Raw genomic sequence first — 4,857 nt, 5'->3', positions numbered from 1 at the left:
CACAAGGGCAGCCTCCAGGTGACCTAGAGCCCTCCCCACGGACCCAAGTCTGGCTCACAGGACAGGGTAGCAAGGGCCTGGGGGCGGCCTCAGAAAGCTGCAAACCTCGCTGGGCGCGGTGGTGATCCCAGCACTTTGGAAGGCCGGGGTGGAGGCTCGCTTGAGTCCAGGAGTTCGAGGTCAGCCTGGGAAGCATGGTGAGACACTCCCTTCCCTATAAAAAAATAAAAATAATTTTTAAAAAGAAAGCAGTTGACCCTCTTGGGTGACACCCTCAAGCCACCCCGCCCTTTCCCCACCCGAGCTTCAGTTTGCTCATCCGGGCCTAACCCAGCAGGGCTGTTGCGAAGCTGCCTGGGAGACACCAAGAGGGACCCCGCCCCGCCTGCCGAGAGCGCCCCCTGGTGGCCCGGCCCTCCCCTGCCTGCGCCGCAGGTCCCGGGGCCCTTCCCAGTCCAGGCGTGGCGGACACTGGGGGATTCGTCCAGATCCAGAATTTTCTTCGTCTAAATTTCTTGGAGTTGATCTTTCTAAACGGGATTGCTCAGACACACCCTGCCTTCTCGAACAAGGAAAGAACCCTACCCATCCCACTCAACTGCCATGTACGACCGCCTGCAGCCTCATTACAGGGCACATCCCATCACATCCTATCACCGCGGAGCCCACTAAGGCCCCAGTCCTGACATCCTGCAGCCTGGAATCCCACATCTCCAGTCACGTGGCCACTGGCCCCCTTTCCCCAAACATGTCCGGAACCGAACCCATCTTCTTGCACCAAACCTGCTTTTGCTTTTCCTCTTCCCTTCCTGAACAAGTCGGCCCTAAAGCCACAGGTGGGGGGATAAACTTTTTAGTATAACTATATCCCAAACATTGCATAGGACATAATTATACATTTTATACTAAAAAAAAAAAAAAAAAAAAAAAAATAAGGTGTTCACCTGAAATTCAAATTTAACTGGGCATTCTGTTTTTATTTGCTAAATCCGACAACCCTACTGCCCCCATCTCTGGCCAGCCAGTTCCTCCCGGTCTCCTGTGGCCAGCCCTGGAGCTTCCCTAGACAGATTCCAGGGACAGCTCCTCCAGGCACAAGGTCGCAATTGCGGTGATGGCTAATTATTGCAATGGCTTGTTTTCTTACTTTTCGCCACCCACACTGTGAGTTGTTGGAAGGCCAGACTGTGTGTTTCTCTCTCTTTACCCCAAAGCCTGAAGTTAGGTGCTTAGGAAATGCTTACCACTGTAAAGCCAGTAGGAAGTAAGCGCGTTTTTCTGTTTTGTTTTGTTTGTTGTTTGTTGTTGTTATTTTAGAGATGGAGTCTTGCTCTGTTGCCCAGGCTGGAGTATAGTGGTGCGATCTCAGCTCACTGCAATCTCCACATCCCGGGTTCGAGCGATTCTCCTGCTTCAGCCTCCCGAGTAGCTGGGATTACACGCGCATGCCACCACGCCTGGCTAATTTTTGTGTTTTTAGTAGAGACGGGGTGTCGCCATGTTGGTCAGGCTGGTCTCGAACTCCTGGCCTTGTGATCCACCTGCCTCGGCCTCCCAAAGTGCTGGGATTACAGGCGTGAGCCACCGTGCCGGGTCTCTAAGCGCATTTTTAAAGGCGGTGTCTCTCGGTGAAGAGCTGTCATACAATGGTGCTCTCAGGGATCTGTGGGCCGCTGTACCCAGAGGCCTACACTCCCAAGTTCTCTGAGTTACTTTTGAAAACCATTATACTCGAGCTAGTTTGCCCGCGGGTGTGTGAAGGGAGACAGTGTGGAGGCCACAGGGTACTCACCACGCCACGATGAGCAGCACCTTAGCTAAGATCGTGGAGATAAAAGCCAAGATGACTTGGACTCAAAAGAACAAGGCCACAGCACACCACCTAGGGCTGCTTAAGGCTCATCTTGCTAAGCTTCATTGAGAACTCATTACTCCAAAGGGTGGTGGTGGTGGAGGTCCAGGAGAAGGTTTTGATGTGGCCAAGACAGGTGATGCTCACACTGGATTTGCTGGTTTTCCATCTGTGGGGAAGCTGACACTGCTTAGTAACCTGGCAGGGGTATATTCTGAGGTGGCAGCCTGTGAATTCACTACTCTGACCACTGCGCCTGGTGTCATCAGACACAAAGGTGCCAAGATCCAGCTCCTGGATCTCCCAGGTATCATTAAAGGTGCCAAGAATGGGAAAGGTAGAGGTCAAGTCATTGCAGTGGCCCTAACCTGTAACTTGATCCTGATTGTTCTGGATGTCCTGAAACCTTTGGGACGTAAGAAGATAAATGAAAATGAGCTGGAAGGTTTTGGCATTCGCTTGAACAGCAAACCCTCCAACACTGGCTTTAAGAAGAAGGACAAGGGAGGCATTAATCTCATAGCCACTTGCCTGCAGAGTGAGCTGGATGCTGAAACTGTGAAGAGCATCCTGGCCAAATACAAGATTCATAATGCCGATGTGACTCTACGTAGTGATGCTACAGCTGATGACCTCATTGATGTGGTGGAAGGAAACAGAGTTTATATCCCCTGTATCTATGTGTTAAATAAGATTGACTGAATCTCTAGTAAGGAATTGGATATCATCTATAAGGTGCCTCAGTGTGTACCCATCTCTGCCCATCGCCGCTGGAATTTTGATGACCTATTGGAAAAGATCTGGGACTATCTGAAACTAATGAGAATTCACACCAAACCCAAAGGCCAATTACCAGATTACACATCCCCAGTGGTGCTTCCTTGCTCCAGGACCACAGTGGAGGATTTCTGCATGAAGATTCACAAAAATCTTATCAAAGAATTTCAATATGCTCTGGTCTGGGGTCTCTCTGTGAAACACAGTCCTCAGAAAGCAGGTAAGGACCATACGTTGGAGGACGAGGATGTCATTCAAATCGCGAAGAAGTGAAACCTTTTCCTTTTCCCATCTGCCGGACAAACCACAACAGCCTTCCCATGACCAAGCGCCCTACCCCAGTTCTTTCTGGGTTTGGCAGACACTGGATCAGAATCCAGGGGAGGGAGATGGAGGCACCCAAACTGGAACTTCATTTGTCTTACCTTGGTGTCACCTTGTATGTCGAACTGCATAAAAGACCTGGTAGGCTGGTCAGCTACATGCAAAAACAAAACAAAACAAAACAAACAAACAAACAAAAAAACATTATACTTGAGCTAATTCTTATACTAAAAAAATTTCCCAACAATCAAAAGCTAACAAAATAAAACCAAACAACAAGCTTCCCCCTTTTGTCTCTGTCCTTCAATTTCATCCCCCTCCCAAGAGTTAATCGTTGTTAACGGTCAAGTACACAAATTCCAAATATTTTTCTTTGTATTAGGCCATAATGAAAAGCCTAATAAATGCAAAAAGCTGAAATCATACAGGACACATTCACTGAATAGAATGCAATTTAATTAGAAAGGGAGGGCAAAAACTATCTTAGAAACAGAAATATATTTATTAATAAAGCATATATCTTCAAAATAGAAATATATTTGTTACTAGAAATATATCTTAGAAAAAAAATTTTTTTGAGACAAAGTCTTGCTATGTTTCCAGGCTGGTCTTGAACTCCTGGCCTCAAACAATCCTCCTACTTAGGCCTTCCAAAGTATTAGGATTACAGGCATGAGCCATCATGCCCAGTCTAGAAATTTTTTAAAATACTCTTCTTAATAATTCCTCATTTAAAGAGCTAATCTAATCTGGAACAAACTACTATGGGTTAATTTCCAAATTAATGGTAATGACAGACTTATATATAAAAACCTGGGGATTCAGGCCAAAGGTTATTTAAAGAAAATGTTTAGTCAAGAAAATCTGGAGATAAATGAACTCAAGAAGCTAGTAAAATAATAACCAAAAAAATTACAAAGAAAGCAGAAGGAAGGAATTAATAACAAACTCACACACACAGTCACAAAAACTTGATCAGTTAAAAATAATGAATTAGACATGCTTTTGGAAAATTTGAATTTAACAAAAAAGATGAAAGACATCAACAGTAAGAGGATATAAAATTGTGATTTTTAATTATAAGAGAATTTATATTAAAAGTCTACTTACACACTAAAAATCAAATGAAATAAATAATTTTCTTTCCTTTTTTTTTTTTTGAGACAGAGTCTCACTCTGTCACCCAAGCTGGAGTACAGTGGTATGATCACCATCACAGTTCACTGCAAACTCAGCCTCCCAGGCTCAAGTTATCCTCCCACCTCAGTCTCCCAAGTAGCTAGGACCACAGGTGTGCCCCACCACACCCAGCTAATTTTTAGTATTTTTTTGTAGAGATGAGTTTTCACCACATTGCCTAGGGTGGTCTCAAATCTCTGAGCTCAAGCGATCCTCCTGCCTCTGCCTTTGAAAGTGCTGGGATTACAGATGTAAGCCTCTGCACCCAATCCAAAATAAATAATTTTCTAGGGAAATATATAGTTCCAAAATTGATTCAAGAAGACTGGAAAACTTGACTGGATCAATAACCATTAAAGAAATTAAGGAAGTAATAAACAAACAAACAAAACCAGAGGTATCATGTTTCCTGATTTCAAAACTTATTAGAAAACTACAGTATCCCAGCACTTTGGGAGGCCGAGACGGGCGGATCACGAGGTCAGGAGATCAAGACCATCCTGGCTAGCATGGTGAAACCCCGTCTCTACTAAAAAATACAAAAAACTAGCCGGGCGAGGTGGCGGGCGCCTGTAGTCCCAGAATGGCATGAACCCGGGAGGCGGAGCTTGCAGTGAGCTGAGATCCGGCCACTGCACTCCAGCCTGGGCGATAGAGCGAGACTCCATCTCAAAAAAAAAAAAGAAAACTACAGTAATCCAAACAGTGTGGTACTGGCATAAAGA

The 4,857-nt window shown here is 45.4% G+C and overlaps 1 pseudogene; it reads left to right on the top strand.

Annotated features, from left to right (window-relative positions):
* Positions 1-1,801: 1,801 nt before the first annotated feature.
* On the top strand, positions 1,802-2,902 carry LOC111554411 (annotated as a pseudogene).
* The last annotated feature ends 1,955 nt before the right edge of the window (positions 2,903-4,857 follow it).

The sequence above is a fragment of the Piliocolobus tephrosceles genome, chromosome 15 (genome assembly GCF_002776525.5).
Source record: "Piliocolobus tephrosceles isolate RC106 chromosome 15, ASM277652v3, whole genome shotgun sequence".
Classification (NCBI taxonomy): domain Eukaryota; kingdom Metazoa; phylum Chordata; class Mammalia; order Primates; family Cercopithecidae; genus Piliocolobus; species Piliocolobus tephrosceles.
Note: the sequence above shows the minus strand (reverse complement) of the source record. Positions and strands in the feature narration are given on the sequence as shown.